A 21,610-nucleotide genomic window follows, 5' to 3' on the forward strand; every position below is an offset into this window, starting at 1 on the left:
ATGATTTTTGCTTTATATATATATATCACTGACCAAATCTCAACTTCATCAATAATGTCTCCGTGGCTTCCCTAGCTGCTTAGTTGCATCTATATTGGCATTGTGGTGATAATGCTGAAGCTAATCATTACCAGGTGAAGACGTTAGAAGGCCTGTTCATTTAACTTCATGTGTTTTTCTTTAGCAGAGCTTTCTGATAGTGTAGCTCCATGATAGTGAAACTTATTGGAAAAGGACATTAGAATCCAAGTACTCTATTGATGTTGTTACTTTCACTGTCATTATTTGTGATTTTTCTAAGGTCAAGAGATGTGCAGATGCCTATGAATTATGTAGCCAGATGTGCAATAGTGCAGTGGCTCAAATCTGCTATAAAGTTCTAATGGATGGTTGTTGGCTTTGAGGTTTGGGTGCTTAGTAAAATCAAATAAATATGCTTTTGCTATAATCTTTTTCTCAAATCAATCTCTATACTTCTTGCTAGTTATTCAACAAGAACCTGATTTATTTATATACAATAGTGTTGATCTAAAAATGCCATTGCCATATTATGCTGATAGGTATGTTTAAATAGACCACCCTTTGAAAAACTTGAATAACATGAATCCTCCGTTGTAATACAAGAACTGCATCTTTTCTAGTCCTCCTTTTGAGATTAATGTTGACACTTGTGTGTTCTGGCTCATTAATTGCAATATTTAGTCATGAGTTTTCAACAATTGTTTGAACACAATGGTAGTTAAAATCTGAAAATTCTCTCTTTGGTATGATATTTCGGACTCTAAAATTTGCCAAATTTTAGAGTTTCATCAAAGCCTAAGTCAATGCTTCTCCTCTTATCGAAAGCCAAGGCTTGCACAACCAACTAAAGACTCACCAAATATTACTTGTATGTTTTCTTCTCTTCTTTTCATGTTAAGTATTTACTTTACTTGTATGTAGGAAAAGATAGTTAATCATTGAATTACAGTTGATCATTGATACAGTTTTTCAGTTAATCGTTATTACAGTTATTTCTCATGATCAATGTTACAGTTATTTCAGTTAATCGTTATTATAGTTAATTCTAATGATCAATGTTATAGTTATTTAAGTTAATCGTTATTATAGTTATTTCTAATGATCAATGTTACAGCTATTTCAGTTATTGTTATTATAGTTATTTCTGATGATCAATGTTACAGTCATTTCAGTTAATCATTATTATGGTTATTTCTGTTAATCCTTATTTAAATTATTTTAATTAACTGTTGAAAGTGGTTAATGTCCCATGAAAAGGAATTTAGTTAATTGTTGGGGAAAACTCTTTATCGGTCATCCTATTTTATTATGAAAAACTGCTTGTTATATATGGTATCAGAGCATTGGGTTTGACACTGAACCTAGGGCACATTACTTACTAGTAAATCTGAAAGTTCTTAGAATGAAATGTATAGGATGCAAGTGCATAAAGCACCTTGCAAGAAGGCGTGACATCCCATCTTCTTGTACTTAATATAAAACATGCCAAACTTCAACTACACTTGTTGCTCCAAGCCCCAAGACAATGAAACTCTAAACCAGGCTTTGCAATGAATGAAGAAGGAAAGAGTTAGGTGGACTCCTGCTAGTAAAGCAACATATAGAAACAAACTAATTCAAAATTGGAACGCTTGTTAGGGCAACTCTCTTCTACATTTCTATAGATCTTGGATGGTGCAGGATATGTACAAATTTGAATCAGAACTGAATGCTTGAGAAGCAAAATTTAGATTCCATAATGTAAACATCCTCAGTAGAGGAAATTTTTGTAAATAAGGCTGCCATTAATGCAACAACAAAAGTATTAAAGTTAATTAAATAAATTGGTTTATTCGTGTGTTATATTCACTCACAAACTCTTTTAATGTGTTGTAGGCCCACTTAAAAATATGTATACAATAAATTGACACAAGATTTTGTAAATTTCTAGGTTAAACCCGTAATCAAACAAAATGAGCAGTAGCGAGAATGTTGCAGATCATGACATGGTCCAAGAAAACACACAATCATCAACTGAGTTTATTACTTCAGATTTTGCAAGAAACGCAACTGAAGTTGGATAATATGGAAAAAAGAATGAATGAGATGGCAACTCATATGGGGCAGAACCTTGAGGAAATGCAATCCTTGCCTCCTCTCAAAATAGAGACAAGAGTCTCTGAACACAACAAGAGAATCTCACAAGCTTCAACAACTCAAACTGAAAAACAAAAGAAACAAGAAATAGTGAGTGATCTATCCGCAAATATTAAGAAGATCAAACCACCCAAATTTGCTGGTTCTAAATCCAGAGAGGATGCAGAGGCCTAGTTAACCGAAATGGAACAATACTTTGAAATTAGGAACTTTTTTAAAAACCTCAAAAGCGGTTTGGGGAATATACCACTTTACTGGAGAAGCTGCTACATGGTGGGGAAACACCAAGGTTGAGCAAAACATTAAAACCGAGGAAAAATTTGTAACCATTTTTAGAAATCATTGGTTACCTCAAACCTTTTATGACCAAAAATTGCTGGATTTTCAAAACTTGGAGCAAGGAGACATGATTGTACACAAGTACTGGGAGAAATTTACCTGACTACTAAAGTATGTACCACCATATCAACAAGACATATATATGAAAGTGAGGAAATTCATCATGGGTCTGAATAATAAAATAGGAGGAGCAGTTGATGTTCTCACTCCTTGAACCATGAAAGAAGCTTTAGAGAAGGCTGTCCAACAAGAATATAAAATCAAAAGAGATGACTCCATTCGGGATAATAAGAGAAAAACAAATTGGAATATAGAAAATACAGATACTGGATCTCAGAAGAAACAGTTTAAGGATTATAAGTTTAGCAAGCCAGAATCAAAAGGGAATGGAAACAAGGATTTTAAAAGTAATTTCGGTACAAGTAAGAATAATAAGAGCAATGAAAGGAAGGGGCCACCTTCAGGATGTTATAATTGTGGGGGAGATCACTATGCTAATAAATGTGCCGTCAAGCCCAACACCAATCAGCCGCACTGACCACCTCTTCCACAACAATAGCATGTTTATTAGCAAAGGATCCACGTAACCCTTGACAATAGGCAAGAAGAACAACATATAGGCTCGATTGAAACTACGGGTAAGATTTACAGGAATCCTGTCTCTATTTTAATTGATACTGGAGGTTTTGAATGTTTTATATCACCTAAACTATTAAGTAGATTTCCAAAGAGATCTGGTTTCATGGCAAAACCATGGATAGTCGAGTATGCAAACCAGTGAAGGGCTAAGGTAGAGCAGTGTCTGTTTGATGCTCGGGTTGATTTTCCAGATTTCTCCACTAAATTGAATTTGTATGTAGCACCTCTTGGGTCTTACAACATTATTGTAGGCATTAATTGGCTCAGTGAGCATAAGGCCAAGGTGGATTGTCTTGCTAAAACTGTAGATTGTTTGGATGACCAAGGCAAACCTGTAAGCATTATAGGGATTAAACATGAAATTAAATCAAAATAGATATCTGCCATGCAACTTGAGAAATGTGGAAGAAAAGGCTGGGACATTTTTACAGTAAGAGTTGAAGAATATGAGAAATCCTACAAACACCACATATGGAGACAATTACATTTTTGAAGATGGGGAAATCAGTGAAAAATTAAAGGAATCTTTTGAAGAAAAATATCCCTACCTAAAGAATTATCAGGATGTGTTTCTCGAAGAACTTCCCGATCTAACTCCATTCCGAGTCTTTGATTTTACCATCGATTTGTTACCAAGAGTAGAACCCATTTCTTGGGCACCATATCGAATGACCACCACAGAATTAATGGAGTTGCAAATACAATTACAGGATATGTTAAACAAGAAACTGATTCGGCCTAGTGTTTCACCATGGGGAGCCCCAATATTGTTTGTTAGGAAGGACGAAACTATGAGATTATGCATAGATTACAGAATGCTCAATAAGGTTACTATCAAGAACCAGTGTCCACTTCCTAGAATTGATGACCTCTTTGATCAAATGAAAGGCGCGACAATATTTTCAAAAATTGATTTGAGGTCAGGATATCACTAGCTTAGTGTTAAGGACGAAGATATTCACAAAACTGCATTTAGAACCAGGTATGGGCATTATGAATTCACAGTGTTACTTTTCGGGTTAACCGATGCTCCAACAACTTTTATGAACTTAATGAATAGCATATTCCAAGATTGCTTAGATAAGTTTGTATTGGTCTTTATAGATTATATTCCAATCTATTGAAAGAATGAGGAAGAACATCAAGAACATCTAGAAGAAGTCTTACAAAGGTTAAGAGAACATAAATTGTATGGAAAATTGTTTAAGTGTGCTTTCTACCAAAAGGAAATTTAGTATTTAGGACACATTATATCAGCTCAAGGAATAGCTGTAGATCTATCAAAAATCAAAGCAATTAAAGAATGGCCTATACCTAAAAATGTGACAGAAGTTAGAAGTTACATAGGATTGGCAGGGTTCTATAGGAAGTTTGTCAGAAAATTTTTCAAGAGAGCCTGCCTGATTACATCACTTCAGAGAAAGGGAAGGAAGTTTATATGGAGGGAAAAATGTCATTCAACTTTTGAATGCTTGAAGGAAAAGTTAACTACATCACCCATACTAAGAGTACCTGACCCACAAAAGAAATTCGTTGTTATAACTGATGCATCAGGAGGGGGAGTAGGAGGTGTGCTAATGCAGGATGAGCAGTTAATTGCATACAAATCTAGCAAATTGAAGAATTACGAGCAGAATTACACCCCTCGTGATTTGGAATTAGCAGCTATTGTTCATGCTCTTCAAATGTGGAGACATTACTTGATTGAAAACCCTTTTGATCTATGATCCAACCACCATGGCCTAAAATATATTTTTACTCAACCTAATCTCAATGCTAGATAAAGGAGATGGCTGGAATTTTTAGCAGACTAAGAATTTGACATAAGTTATATCAAGGGCAAGGAAAACAAAGTGGCAGATGCCTTAAGTAGGAGAAGACACATTTTTGTAATGACTACTATAAATTTCAAATTAAAAGACCAGATTTTGTAGCATCTAGAGCGTGAGGAATTTTATGCAGAGATTAGCCTAACTATCATCAAAGATCCACAAGATCCCAAGTATTCAGAATTTAGGGTAGCAGAGGATGGATTGTTAAGATATCATGACAGGATTTATATACCTAACAAAACTAAACTTCGGAAAATGATTCTAGAAGAATCTCATTCAGCTCCATATTCAAGACACCTTAGAGCAACTAAAATGTTGTTAGATATAAAACCCCTATATTTTTGGAAAGAAATGAAAAGGGAGATGACAGAATTTGTGCTGGGATGCCCAGAATGTCAAAGAGAAAAAGCAAAACATTGTTAACCAGTTGGTCTTTTGCATCCAAATGAGGTACCAAAATGGAAATGGATTTTGTACAAGGATTACCTATGACATGGAATAGACACAACATCATTCTAGTAGTAGTAGATAGATTGACAAAAGATGCTCACTTTATACCAGGAAATCTAACTGATGGACCACCAGAAATTGCTCATAAATTCATAAAAGAAATTTTCAGATTGCATGGAGTTCCAGAGAAAGGGATGCTAAGATAACTTCTAGATTTTGGCAAACATTATTTTCAGCATTAGGGACTAAACTGAACATCAGTTCAGCTTATCATCTCGAGACAGATGGTCAAACAGAAAGAGTAAACCGGGTATTAGAAGATCTTTTGAGAGTTTATTGTATGGATCGACAGTACCAATGGGAAATGTATTTACCATTGGTATAATTTGCTCATAACAATCCCCACCAATCCACCATTAAAATGGCCCCCTTTGAGGCTCTATATGGCCGCAAATGTAAAACTCCTATGAGCTGAAATCGATTGGAAGATAGAATTCTTGTTGGGCTTGAAATGCTTAAGAAAATCGAAGAACAGATAATCCAAATTTGTTAGAGATTGAAGGAAGCCAATGACAGACAGAAAAGTTATGCAGATGCAAAAACAACACCTAGGGAATTCTCAGTGGGAGAAAAGGTGCTATTAAGAATAAAACCTCAAAAGAGTACTATGAAGTTTGGTAAGAATGCCAAGTTAGCTCCAAGGTATGTGGGACCCTTTGAAATATTGAAAGTTATGAACCCAGTAGCCTACAGAATTGCCCTATCACCAGCTCTTGCAAGGATGCATGACGTCTTCCATGTGTCATACCTTAAGAAATACATCACTCATCATGATCATATAATTGATTAAAACCTATTATAGGTGCGAGAACCAAGGGTGGTGGAAATAAAACCATTCAGAATACTTAAGGTGCGTAAGCTACGCTTACGAAATCAAGAGGTGATTTAGTGCAAGGTCCAATGGGATCAATATGTAGAAGATAATGCTACTTGGGAAGATTCTCACAAAATTTTTCAAAAATACCCTCATCTTTTCTCCAGAGCTAGAGCCTGAACCTTTTCTTTCTTGAAATAATCTGAATAGATATTGTTTAAGTTTTGTTGTGATATTCATCAAGGACATGAAAATTTTAAGGGGGAGGGTATGTTATATCCCAAATTTGACCTAATTTTAAATTTATTCATAGCCGTTAGACTAAACAGGATTTTCTTTTATAATCATGTAAAGTAGGTAGTTATTTATATCCATTATATTAACCGTTAATGAAGATTATCGTTATCCATTATTTGTCATGTGATGTTTAGTAGTTGCTTGATTTTGGAATTATGATTAATAATTAAATTCTTTTAATGTTTATATGAAAATTATTATGGAACTTGTTATTATCATGGAAGTATTGCACTGGTGATTGTAGGAGAAGATGAAGGGGGGAAGCATTGCTAAACAAGATCAACAAAAGGGGATACTAGCTTAGTCTAGTCATCAAGTTGACAGGTATGACCTTAAATTGCCTTAGTAAGGACCTAGCAACTTGAACTTCAGGATACAACTGAAGGACCTACATGAGCTATTAAATAAACAATTTAAAACATAAAATAATATAATTAAAATATAATATGTACCTCAAAAGATTTTGATTGCTCTTTCACCATATTATTATAATATATATCTATGTATGTACACATAGATATAAAATAAGTGACACCATAATATTATTTTCTTTATAATAAAATGATGCCACCTCACAAACTACATGCATGTAAATAGATATAAATCATAATATTTTCAATTTATAACCTTCAAATTTTCTTCCATCCTTTTATTCTTTTCTTTTTTCCTTGCTTTAAACCAATTGAACACTCGGCACATTTTCCGTCTAAGAGCCAAGACATTTCTTTTATGTTACGGCTTCTTGGAAGCCAAAGAGTCCTTTAGCCTTTAATATATATATCATGAGGTCTGGAGAGACAGAGAACATACAAAATCACATTTCCCGACTTTCTTTCTTATTCTCATTTTCCTTGCTCATTTCTAGCTTCCATTCTACCACTTGATACTCTAAATACCATTTGAATCTCTGCAAATTCCATTCGAAACCTCTGCATTTTATAGTAGAGCCATTCTTGTTACAGTTTGCCTTATGTTATTCCTTGTTGAAGTTGAGGTTGTATCTACACACTGTGGTTATGCTTGGAAAGCAAATTGAAGAAGAGCTAATACATAAGCGTCTAGCAAGACTCTAGACATTTTCGAATTATATCAAGTCAAGTGGTTAAATATTGCTATAATTCCATTAACAATTGTTATTGCATTTTGATTTCCATACCAATAAGTTGCAAATAATACTCATGCACACTTAAATAACATTAGGGAGTTTTTTACCATAAATCATAGTGAAGTATCCATGACATGTAATCATGAATTATTTTTGCCACTAGAAATCATAATCGAATGATATTTATTTTTGCAAGTGTTAAAGAATATAATCTCTCAAATCACAGATTGTGAAAAGCTAGAAGTATATAATTTTCATGAATCAACAGACAGATCCGATTGCTCTGAGATTCCGAACACTTAGGACTCACCGGCTGTATAGCCATGGAAAAGGTGAAGACGTGAGATGGATCTGCAATGACGTGGAAGTGAAATCAGATATGATACATTAAATCTAATTAATTTTACTTAATAGCTCATACATGTTTGTATTGTTGTTCCCCTATTGTCAAGTCGAGCAGTGGTGATTGGGTGATTGAACCCATTAGAAAAACCTTGGCCAAGGTTGTTCAAAGGCATGTTTGCCATCTAAGATCACTTGATGTCAATGATGCCAGTTATTTTGACATGATCATCCATAACTGTGCGGACATTCTAAACACCAGAATGCTCAGGTGGCTGGACTAAGAGAATCCCAAGCCCGATCTCGGGGTAGGGAGGGTCTTTTTAATTCAATAGATTGTGTGGGGATAAATATTGTCCGAGGTTGGGAGGTTAAGCCTAAGTCAATGCTTCTCATCTTATTGAAAGTCGAGGTTTGCACAACCAACTAAAGGCTCATCGGATATTACTTGTATGTTTTCTTTTCTTCTTTTCATGTTCAGTATTTACTTTACTTTTATGTAGGAAAAGATAGTTAATCTTTGAATTACAATTGATCATTGATACAGTTATTTCAATTAATCATTATTATAGTTATTTCTGATGATCAATGTTACAATTATTTCAGTTAATCGTTATTATAGTTAATTCTGATGATCAATGTTACGATTATTTTAGTTAATCCTTATTATAGTTATTTCTAATGATCAATGTTACAATTGTTTCAGTTATCATTATTATAGTTATTTCTGATGACCAATGTTACTGTTATTTCGATTAATTGTTATTATTGTTATTTCTGTTAATCGTTATTTAAATTATTTTAATTAATCGTTGAAAGCGGTTAATATCCCATGAAAAGGAATTCAGTTAATTGTTGGGGAAAACTCTTTATCGGTCATCCTATTTTGTTATGGAAAACCGTTTGTTACATATTGTCCAAGGTAGTGGAAAGGGATGACTTGCGAGGAAAAAGGTTGTGCCAAAGCACCTTGGGGGACTGAACGAGTGAAGTTCGAAGAGACCAATTGCGATGTGAGATGAAGGTGCGCTTCTTGTAGCAAAGGAAGTGGCAGTAAGAGTAATTCAATCGTGCAAAGGAAGGTGGGTGAAAGGTGGAGGTTGTGTGTTGTGTTCAATGGAAGGATTCGTAATCGTCATCATACCATTGGTTGAGAGGGCAAGGATTCTTACAAACTCGAGAGAGGGCCCAACAGGTGGTGCAATAGGGGAAAGGGAGGAGAGAAGCCCCCCAAATGGATGTAGAAAGGCGGTCGAATTAGGAGGCACACTCAAGGGAGGAAAAACAAATCGAATGAACGAGTCGCTTGAGGTGCATTGTGTAAGTTGATAGCCAATGTAATTCAGTGAATCCAGGAAGTGGTTGAGCAGGGCTCTCATGGATCTCAATAACAAGTAGAAGATCTGTTGAACCAATCGCATCAAGAAGCAACCCTGACATGGACCAAAAGGTCCCATTGTCGTTCCAACAGTTGACATGCAAGGAACCAACACTATGTTCCTTCATGTCTAACCACCCCTATGACCGACATTTAGCAGTCATAGTCATTAGTCGACCCGTCTAACCTAGGGGAAAACTATCACAATCCACTACCTTAAGGTTCCTAATCACGACCTTCTTGTCATCCTACAGTCGTTGACACTAGCTTGAGCATGTTTAAGTTCTGCTACCTATGGTGTAGTAAGGTCCTTGTACAGGTATATCTTAGATGGTAGAGGAAAGAGTTTCCTACGTACTTTGAGAATGCGAAGTATCTTTGAGGAATTGTGAAATTGTAAGAACAAGGCAGGAATCATATCCAACCTAGGCTTTATCAAGAGATATATCAAGAAGCTTTAGTTGGTCACAACGAAATGCATAAGTCATGTCTAGTGGCTCAGTATTGACAGGCAAGAGGCTACAAACCCTCAAGTTGAGCTCTCTAGCTCTTCTAGCTCTCTCATCCGCAAGTTTAGAGTGGACAAGTGCCTCCACCCCAACAAGAGGAGAGGTGGCCTCACTGTTGTTACAAACCATAACCCACGACTTTAGCCGAGATTCCCTTTCTATTTTAATGAGGTCTATTTATTGTCCAATTTGTGTTGCTTTTCCTTGATGTGTTTGATCTTTGACACTTGCTTAGATGTGCGAGTCTAGCAATAGTTTACAACCATTGATTTCAGTTATAGTAGAAGAGATTGTGGAAGAGATTTCAGTGATTTGAGTTCAGTTCAATTCAAGATGTTGTTTAAGATCAATATAGTCCTTTCACCATATAACATAATGGCAAATAGAATACTGAGCTTTTTAGATAGGGCAATCAATGTACTTTTTAAGATTCTGATTTTCTAATTCAAAACTACACTTGCGTCCCAACAACACAAAAAGAGTAACTTTGTTGTCTTTGTATTGATATGTTTGTAGTGGGGCTGATGCTAGCCCCATGTCGCTAGAGCCTAACTTAATTTAGTGGCAACAATAATATTGGAGGCAAAGTGTAGAGTCCACATGAATGAGTATCTTGAACCAGGTAGAATGATCACAGAAGCAACAGGGAGCTCAACACAAGAAACAAACACAATGCTTAAAAATACTGCTATTCTAAACTAGGTCTTCATATGCAAGCCGACAAATCAGGGCCTTGGGAATTGGCACTACATCAACGTATGCAACCAAACCACCACCCAAATCCAGGGAAACACAATCGAGACAATAAAAGCAATAAAATAAAACCACATGAGCATAGAGTGTTGCGAGTAGAGCCTACTGAGAGACAACCAACATAAGCAAAAGATAATAACAATTCACTGTTGACGAGAAGAAAGGTTTAGTGAAGGGAGATAGTGCCTACTGTGAAAGGAGCAAGAGCTGAGTTGAGCCAAAAAGATCCAAGTCAGTTGTGTGGGTACAAACTAGAGAAATCCTGGAGAATGGAGTGAAGAGCAGAAGGTGACACTATGAGGAGAGAACAATGTGTCGAAACCGTAAGGAAGCAAGCTCAAAGAGTCTCTAGGGGAGCCAAAAGACCAATCATGAGAAACTCCAAAGAATGGTAGAAGCGACATGTGAAAAGAAAAAAGTGTAACATACTAATTTTCCTATTTCTAAATAAACAATAAATTGTAAACAAAATAAACTATATCTTTCATATTCACATAAAAACAGTTATATCAACTACTCTACGTATTCAAATGAAAGGGATCAATGGTTATAATAGATTAACTGAATCCTAGTCCATTGAAAGAGAGTAATAGATCTAACAATATTAACCAACTAGCATATATTCAACTCAAAGAGTAAATACATAAAAGTAAAGTACCCATTAAAAAGAAAATAACTTGAATGCAGATCATATCCTTGTCTTGTGCAAGTCTTGCCATCTAGTGAAGAGGAGAAGCATTGTTAGGGGCTTAACCTCCCAATCGTGGGCCCTTAAGTATCACACACAATCTCAACTGAGAAAGGCCCTTGCTACTCGGGATTAGGCATGGGACACCCTTGTCCTACCACTAAGCATCCTAGTGATACAATGTCGGTTAGGTAGCCAACTAGGCTATGGAGTCCTTCTCATCAACCTCTCTATCCAACTTCTAGCAAACCTTACCTTTAGTGATCACAACAGTAAGCATGACACTAAACCTACCCTAGCCAGGGATTTAAATGGACACTATGTGCTCGATCACTCACCGCTGGACTTGACAACAAGATTAGTACCACTTGATCACCTTGAGTTGACTCAGTCTATAATATTTTTTTAAGTTTATTAATTAATTATTTTATTTTTGATTACTTCCTCTTATCTTGTAGGTATAACTCATTGTTCATTTACTATCAACCCACACTCTTCATCTCGACCTTGCATCTCGACCTTGTTGGTCACTTGACAACAAGATTAGTACCACTTGATCATGTCATGTCCCCACTCTAGCTCAGTCTAGCAGAGACATGTGAGTCAGCTTATTATGGGGTCTTGTAGGCTGACAGGGTTGGATAGAGACCCAGTATGGTTATTCAGTGTTGGGGACTTGGTTTTCTGGTGGGTATTGATCAGTTGGGTGACGTTCCTTGTTTTTAGGAGGCAGTTCCTATATTTATGGGGTTCATTCCTACTTTTTAGGAGGTATGATCATGCCCAGGGCTGGGTTTCCATGAGATGACCCATTGGGTTCAGTTTCAGAGGGATAGGGCTTGTTTCCTAAATTTTAGGAGCATCCCTAGATTTTAGGGATGAGACTGCTAGAGGATCCTTGATTTCCGACTTCAGTCACAGACAGGTGACAGGATGATTTTATGGTTTGTGATGTCGGTTGGGCAGTTTGTGGCTATTTGGGTTATATTTTTAATATTTCCTAAGTTAGCGTTTAATATTTAAATAAGGCTAAGTTAATAGCCATTTTGGAGTAATAAGGGAATTTTGGCCTCATCTGGATGCGTATCCCATGTTATGATAGCTCGTTGGAAAGGTCTTGAAATTCTCTAAATCTTCCTCTTTGGTCTCAGGGCAATTCGGTGAACGGATTTATTACTATGTTGGAAAAGGTCATTTTCTAGTGACATGGTCACTTTAAAATAAGATTTAATTCATTTTTTATAGCCAATGCCAATTTGGGGTCACTTTAGGGTTCGAATTGCTTTGCAAGGGGTTATAAGGAGATGGGCGCCATTTCTCATGATTATGCATATTTTTCAAACACTTCTTTTCAAATTTGCTCTGCTTGAGCGATTTGCATTCTGGGACGCAAACCCCAAGGTAATTGCTGGCTGGGACATAACCCTCAGCAGCATTGGGTATTGGTTTGTCAGTAGTTTCAACAGTATTCAGGAGGAAGGTAGACGCCACTTCAGCTTGGGCCTACAATTTGTTTTGTTGGGCATGTTCTTTGGCGTATGGGAGGTGAATTCTAGCAGCCGTACACTGCCACTTCTTGCAGCCGTACTCTGTCATTTGCAGCACTTGGATACATAGAAAAATCGATTACTTAGCAGCAGATTCTTGCATCTTATCAGCCTGTTTTCATCAGCCAGTTGTGGCGTCATTATTAGAGGAAATGTACTGGATCTTTTATTTGGCTCTATAATTCAGAGATCTGCCTGGTACGATTTGTATCAACTCTGACTTTACTGCATATTGTTATTTATTTTCAGACTCTTTTCTTGCCATTTGCTACTTCTCATTTCTATGTGGAATAATCATCAAAAACACAAAAACAAACAATTTCTTCTGCATTTCTGTCTAGTTCTACAAGAAAACATTAATAAACAGGAAAAAACAAAAATAAAATAAATCTACAGCAGATTTGCAGCAGAGATCCATCAGGGATCTTTCAGTGGTATCAGAGCTTACATCCTGCCAGCCTGTAGGGTTTGTGAGAAATTGTCACAACAGATTTTGGCATCTGAGTATTGGATAAAAGTTTTTGATAAATCATTTCAGCATCTGGGTAGTCACTAGTTGGTGGATTGAATTCAAATCTATGCATCTTGGTAGAGAAATACACAAATTCTACGAGCGCAAGAGAAACCAGTGGCAAGCAGAGGCCGCCAGAGACGCACAGATACTAGCTATGGGTGAGGCACAGGGTGCTGCTGGCGACAGCATGCCTACAGAGGCAGAAGAAAGAGAGATGGTGCGGACCCTATTCACTACTCAGCCCAGGATCGCTCAGGCTCTAGACAGGTTACAGGATACCTTGGAGCGTTTGGAGATGGGTGGACACAAAGGCAGGCAAAGTAGATCAGTTTTAGTGGCTGGTAGTCAGCGCAGCGATCAGTCACATTCTTTAGTTGGGAGCTCCCTTCATTCCAGTAGGAGGCATCGCCATCGTACACCTACTACGAATAGGCCATTGCTTCCCCAATTCATACTAGGTGAACAGCCAGCGCAGGTGGAACCACTAGAAGTGGGGTTTTAGGAGTCAGTTTTGGTGGCCACAGCTGAGTGGAGAGCTCTACTTCCTGAGGTTAGGGACGTTTTCCCTCTTCCCCAGTATTGTGCACAGCGTAGAGATACAACCAGGTTCAAGGGAGATCATGGTAATAGACTACCACAACAGCAGCAGAATTATGACCTCAATAGAGCTACTGGGAAGATTACATTGGCCCTATATAATGGCTCAGGAGACACTAGTGCACGAGCTTGGGTCCACAAGCTGGACATATACCTTTCATTGAGGCCCATGCCTGAGCGTGAGGCTATTCAGTTTGTTGTGTTGCATTTAGAGGGGATTGCCTATGATTGGTGGCACCATGGATTGGTCACCTAGGATCACGCTTTAGTTCACTCCTATGCTGAGTTCACCGAGCAACTCATTGCACGATTTGACCGTAAGGATACAGAACTTTATTATAGGGAGTTGGCTCACCTTAAACAAACTGGTCATGTAGAAGCCTATATTAATGAGTTCCAGCATATTCCAGTTATGGTACGGGATATGCCCCAGAAACATAGTGTGATGTTGTTCATTGAGGGTTTGCAGGATAAACTAAAAGGATTGGTACGTGCTTTCCAACCAGCTACTCTTAAGGAGGCTATTGATGTGACATTGAGATTGGATACTGTTCCCACTTCTTATTAGGCAGATAAGAAACCATTTAGAGATTCACGGCCTGCATAGAAGGCCAATACGACACAGAACAAAGGAGGGACCTCATCTAAAACTCCTTGGATGAATCAGGAGATGAGGAATGAATTGAGGAGGAAAAAGTTGTGTTTTTCCTGCAAAGAACCATGGGAACCAGGACACCGTTGCATGGGTAAAGGAAAGGTTCATTTGATTGAGGTGACTTCTGAGTTAGGGGATGAGGAGGTTCTTGATACTGATATTGAGGATAATACAGAGGATGTTGAGCAGTTTCCGACACAGTTGGAGTTAGACACCGCTGAGCCTGTAGCATCAGCTAAAGTAGCTATGGCTAACCTCTCCAGTTATCCTAAGTTTCATGCCTTCCGGTTGAAAGGTACACTTAAGGGTAAGCGGATCACCAGTTTGGTAGACACAAGTGCTACGCATGACTTTATTGATCAAAAATTAGTTGAGAGGCGTGGCTTACATTACGAGGAGTTTGGTGGTTTTGGAGTGAAGGTGGTTGATGGTGCCATTTTGGGTTGTACCAAGCGGATTCCATAGCTTAGTATTCAGATGGGAGATTATACTTTGACTGATGACTTCTATGTGCTTCCCATAGAAGATTATGATGTGGTTTTGGGCATGCAGTGGTTACAGGGTATTGGGCGTTACATTATTGATCACCACCGTATGCAGTTAGAGTTTCTTTCTGGCGGGCAGAAGGTGATTTTGAGGGCAGCGTCAGATGGTGGACCCAGGGAGGTGACTTCTCGCAAGATGGAGACCATCCTTAGGCATAATGATGTGCTTTGGGTTACACACTATTTGGTTAAATCCAAAACATCCATATCTCAGGATGGCCGTGTATTTCATGTGGACATTCAGTCAGTGATGGATTGTCACAGTAGAGTGTTTGGTGATATACCTCCTGGAGTGCCACCAGATAGAGGGTTTGAGCATGGTATAGAGTTGGAGGATGGAGCGAAGCCAGTGATTACTACCCCATACCGTTATCCTAGAGCCTATAAGGATGAAATTGAGAAGACTATTCATGAGCTATTGGACATGGGTTTCATTCGACCTAGTTCCAGCCCCTTTGCTTCTTCTATAGTGCTTGTTAAGAAGAAGGATGGGACTCTACGGATGTGTGTAGACTATAGAGCTTTGAACAAGAAGACAATAAAAAACAGATATCCCATTCCGCGCATTGATGAGTTGTTAGATGAGTTACATGGGGCTGTCTACTTCTCTAAGATTGATCTTCGTTCAGGTTATCATCAGATAAGTGTACGAGCAGAGGATGTACACAAGACCGCCTTCCGTTGTCATTATGGGCACTATGAGTTTCTGGTAATGCCTTTTGGCCTTACCAATGCACCAGCTACTTTCCAGTCCTGTATGAATCATATCTTCAACAAGCAGTTGAAGAAATCGGTTCTAGTGTTTTTTGACGACATATTGATTTACAGCAGTACTTGGGAGGACCATCTCAGACATCTCGAGGAGGTACTTAGCATAATGGAGAGTCAGTCTCTATTTGCTAAGCTTTCCAAATGTGAGTTTGGATTGGGGGAGGTGTTATATTTGGGTCATGTGATCAGTGCTGAGGGGGTCAAGGTGCATGAAAAGAAGATTCAAACGATTCAGAATTGGCCTTTTCCTCGGAATATTACTGAGTTACGAGGGTTCCTTGGATTGTGTGCTTATTATAGAAGATTTGTGAAGGGTTTCTCACAGCTGGCAGCACCTTTGACAGATCTCACAAAGAAAGATCGTTCAGATGGACAGAACAAGCACAGGGGGTCTTTGATAGACTCAAGGAGGTTATGAGTACTTGCCCCGTTTTGGCACTACCTGATTTCTCGCAGCCATTTGTCCTGGAGTGTGATGCGTCGGGCTTGGGTATAGGAGCGGTGTTGATGCAGAATAGACACCACATTGCCTATGAGAGGAGGAAGTTGCAAAACAATGAAAAGTTGTACTCTACCTATGATAAGGAAATGTTGGCTATTATGCATGCGTTAGCCAAGTTCAGACAGTATCTTGTTGGCAGTAAATTTGTGGTGAGAATAGACCATAACAGTCTGAAGTATTTCCTAAATCAAACAGAGCTCAATGATCGACAACAAAAATGGGTTAGCAAAATTCAGGCTTATGACTTTGATATCGAATTCATAAAGGGGAAGAATAATACTGTGGCTGATGCACTCTCTAGGAAACCTTCATTGGCTGCCCTATGTTCATTGAGCGAGATTTCAGCAGATTGGAAGGCTCAACTTTTAGTTGAATACTCCAAAGATCAGCATGCTTGTGAGATTATGGAGGGATTGATAGTGGATGACAGATACAGTGTGGTAGATGATATTATCTACTATAAAGACAGGGTTTACCTTGTTTCGGGTTCTCAGTTGAAGGAACAAATTTTGCATGCTCTCCATGATATTCCTACAGCCGGACACCTAGGATATGGTAAGACTTACAGGGCGGTACATGAGAGGTTCTCTTGGAAGGGTCTCAAAGATGATGTTTTACGCCATGTCCGTGAGTGTATGACTTGTCAGCAAAACAAGTCGGAGCATACCTACCCAGCGGGATTATTGGAGCCCTTGCCTATACCGGAATAGAAGTGGACAGGGATCTCCATGGATTTCATTACAGGTCTTCCTCGGGTTCAAGGGAAAGATTGGATCTACGTTGTTGTGGATAGGCTAACAAAGTATGCCCACTTCTTTCCCATTGCATTAGATTTTACAGCATCGCAGGTGGATGAGTTGTTCTTCAAGGAGGTGTTTAGACTTCATGGTCTTCCCAAGACCATTGTGAGTGATAGGGACAGCAAATTCATGAGTTCCTTCTGGCAGGAACTTTGTTAAAACCTAGTACTAGTTACCACCCTCGAACGGATGGGGAGACAGAAATAGTTAACAAATGGGTTGAGGGATATTTGCGTAACTATGTGTCAGGGCAGCAAAAAGCATGGGTGCGTTGGCTGCATTTGGGCGAGTATTGTTATAATACTACGCATCATATGTCCATTGGCATGACGCCTTTCAAAGCTCTCTATGGATATGAGGCATTATCTTTCACTGATTTGGCATTTGGTGACAGTAGAGTTCCCTTGGCTCAGGATTGGTTACAAGAGAACCAGGATGTCATGAGATCTCTTAGGGAGAATTTGCAGCAGGCCCAAAACCAGCAAAAGATGTACGCTGACAGGCACAGGATTGAGAGGGCATTTGAGGTGGATGATATGGTCTTTCTACGTTTACAACCATATCGGCAGAGCACCCTAAAAAGGGGGGGAGCGGAGAAGCTCAAACCACGTTTTTATGGTCCATACAGGATACTCAGGCGAGTGGGAGAAGTTGCATATGAGGTTGAGTTACCACATGGCAGCAAAGTTCATAATGTATTTCATGTATCTTGCTTGAATAAGGCCCTTGGACAACATATTATAGTTTCACCCGAATTACCTCCTATGGATGAGAAAGGTAAATTGATTTTGGTCCCTGATGAGATTCTTGAGGTGAGGGAACGACGGCTGAGAAGCCGGGTGATTCGAGAGTATTTGGTTCGATGGAGAGATCTTCCCATAGAGGATGCCACCTGGGAGGGTGAGAGCATTTTATAGCATCCTGCATTACAGTTGCTTGTGGGCAAGCATCTCCGAGAGGGGAGGACTGTCATGTCCCCACTCTAGCTCAGTCTAACAGAGACATGTGAGTCAGCTTATTATGGGGTCTTGTAGGCTAATAGGGTTGGATAGAGACCCAATATGGTTATTCAGTGTTGGGGACTTGGTTTTCTGGTGGGTATTGATCAGTTGGGTGACGTTCCTTGTTTTTAGGAGGCAGTTCCTATATTTATGGGGTTCATTCCTACTTTTTAGGAGGTATGATCATGCCCAGGGCTGGGTTTCCATGAGATGACCCTTTGGGTTCAGTTTCAGAGGGATAGGGCTTGTTTCCTAAATTATAGGAGCATCCCTAGATTTTAGGGATGAGACTGCCAGAGGATCCTTGATTTCCGACTTCAGTCACAGACAGGTGACAGGATGATTTTATGGTTTGTGATGTCAGTTGGGCAGTTTGTGGCTATTTGGGTTATATTTTTAATATTTCCTAAGTTAGCGTTTAATATTTAAATAAGGCTAAGTTAATAGCCATTTTGGAGTAATAAGGGAATTTTGGCCTCATCTGGATGTGTATCCCATGTTATGATAGCTCGTTGGAAAGGTCTTGAAATTCTCTAAATCTTCCTCTTTGGTCTCAGGGCAATTCGATGAACGAATTTATTACTATGCTGGAAAAGGTCATTTTCTAGTGACATGGTCACTTTAAAATAAGATTTAATTTATTTTTTATAGCCAACGCCAATTGGGGGTCACTTTAGGGTTCGAATTGCTTTGCAAGGGGTTATAAGGAGATGGGCGCCATTTCTCATGATTATGCATATTTTTCAAACGCTTATTTTCAGATTTTCTCTGCTTGAGCGATTTGCATTCTGGGACGCAAACCCCAGGGTAATTGCTGGCTAGGAGGTAACCCTCAGCAGCATTGGGTATTGGTTTGTCAGTAGTTTCAACAGTATTCAGGAGGAAGGTAGACGCCAATTCAGCTTGGGCCTACAGTTTGTTTTGTTGAGCATGTTCTTTGGTGTATGGGAGGCGAATTCTAGCAACCGTACACTACCATTTCTTGCAGCCGTACTTGCAGCCGTACTTTGTCATTTGCAGCACTTGGATACATAGAAAAATCAGTTACTCAGCAGCAGATTCTTGCATCTTATCAGCCCGTTTTCATCAGCCAGTTGTGGCGTCATTGTTAGAGGAAATGTACTGGATCTTTTATTTGGCTCTATAATTCAGAGATCTGCTTGGTACGATTTGTATCAACTCTGACTTTACTGCATATTGTTATTTATTTTCAGACTCTTTTCTTGCCATTTGCTACTTCTCATTTCTATGTGGAATAATCATCAAAAACACAAAAACAAACAAACTCTTCTGCATTTCTGTCTAGTTCTACAAGAAAACATTAATAAACAGGAAAAAACAAAAGTAAAATAATACTAAAGCAGATTTGCAGCAGAGATCCATCCGGGATCTTTCAGATCACCTTGAGCTGACGCAGACTATAATATTTGTTTAAGTTTATTAATTATTTATTTTATTTTTTATTACTTCCTTTTATCTTGTAGGTATAACTCATTGTTCATTTACTATCAACCCACACTCTTCATCTCGACCTTGTTGGTCATCCTTGACAAATCTCAATATGTCTGTCTATATCCTTGAACAATCACTATTTATCACAGCCAATTACTTTCTACCCAGCCTGGGCTTATGACGGATATTTACATAATAATTTTGTGTTATTTCTTATCAATTTCCATAACTCTTTGAGTGCCTTATCTTATTGCAGAGGCATATTTAAGATTCCCTTGTATAAGTATTGCACAAAGTTGGAGATCCTTCCGATTTTAAAATAGTATGCAATAGATAGCTTCGACCCTTATGCATGTTTTATGCAAATAGACTTATGTAAAGAAGGCATTCAATTCAGAGCTAGTCTATCTAGCTCTATCTATAATATCAATGTTTCTTTCAAAATTCCAATCTAGAATTTTTAGAGCCTTTTAATATAACAAAAATGGAAATGAAAAACATAGAAAGAACGCACAAATTGATAGAGGTATTATCACCCTCAAGTGCTAATGAAAATTGGAATGCCTGGTATGGCTCCTTGCTTGTAGATTCTAGAAAATAGCAGTACAAATGAAACGTGGTTGAGGAGCAAGCTGATTATGTAAGAAATCACAAGTACAAACCCACGACACTATTAGTGCCTTCTTAGAAGGGAGCTAATGAGATATGAAATGCTAATACCAATATGGAACACGACACTAAATGTGTAGTTTGCAGCAAAGAGCTTATGCAATATGAAAAATTCTATTGCAAATATCTTGCATGTGTGTATTACAACAGAGTGATATGAAAATGCTATTGCAGATATGGAGCACGAGACTATGAATAAGTTTGCAAATGGTAAAAGAAATTGCCAAAAAGCTAGCATATGCGAACCCTCCCACTAATATATAATAAATCGCATAAAAGATATTCCTTTCTTGTTCTCGCATGAATGCTTGGTTAGGGTGGCAATGTCATGAGTTACACTCGAGAGTCATCCAAAGAGCAACAAGATAAATGGTTAATATAATAGATAGGCCACTTGGAAAAGAATATAGAAGGCTGATGATATGAGTTAATAATATTTAAACATTTGCCAAGGGGTCGAAATAATAATTTCACTCTCAAAGTGTTAATATAAGGATACCATCCTATATCCACCTATACTTTATATATATATATATATATTCTAAGCATAAATATCTTCGGCATACATCTTATCTTAAGTGGGCGTATATGCTCATTTGTGTCTCATTTGAATTTACACATATATACATATATATGTACATACATGTACAAGTATATGTAGGTACCATGGTATTGTTATATTAAGACATGTTAGTTATCATAGGATGCTCTAAGTTCATACCGATATATATACGTGTAACAATTTGTTCCATTTAATTATTTTATAATCTTATTAAATGTGTAGACCACTTTTGTTACATCCAAAAATTTTGCCCTAAGTTTTTAAATTGAACTTAGTCGTTGATTTAACAAATCAATATCATGTGAAAATGACTTAGTTAATTATAGCCGTTGTATCAATTTACTTCTTCATGATCATGTGAAAATGAGTTAGTTAATTATAGCTGTTGTATCGATTTATTTCTTTTCCCGATCATGTGGAAGTGAGTTAGTTATTCTGACATTGATGAAATCTCTAATGGTCACTAGATGATTTTGAATTAACAATTTATAAATCTTGAATTGATGTTTTGGCAAGAATGTTGTTTTGAATGATTATAGGAAGAAGACTGAAGAGAGGGGAAGCATTGCTAAACGGGATCATCGGAAGGGGATGGTTGAATAGTCTAGTCATCTGAATCGATAGGTTTGACA

General features: G+C 38.0%; 1 protein-coding gene across 6 annotated transcripts in view; it reads left to right on the forward strand.

Annotated features, from left to right (window-relative positions):
• LOC149532158 (purple acid phosphatase 18-like) overlaps positions 1-21,610 on the forward strand; it is a 101,362-nt gene that overhangs the window by 34,198 nt on the left and 45,554 nt on the right. The window contains exon 2 of one of the 6 annotated variants that reach the window (XM_089809886.1): positions 803-889. The exons of 4 other annotated variants lie outside the window; for them this stretch is intronic. The gene's annotated coding sequence lies outside the window, so the exon portion shown is untranslated. Of the gene's footprint in view, positions 1-802; positions 890-6,832; positions 6,913-21,610 lie in introns of all 6 variants that reach the window. One more of the 6 variants, XM_089809887.1, reaches the window with a different exon arrangement.

This window comes from Cupressus sempervirens, chromosome 11 (genome assembly GCF_028749045.1).
Source record: "Cupressus sempervirens isolate cs-2001-9-10 chromosome 11, ASM2874904v1, whole genome shotgun sequence".
Taxonomy (NCBI): domain Eukaryota; kingdom Viridiplantae; phylum Streptophyta; class Pinopsida; order Cupressales; family Cupressaceae; genus Cupressus; species Cupressus sempervirens.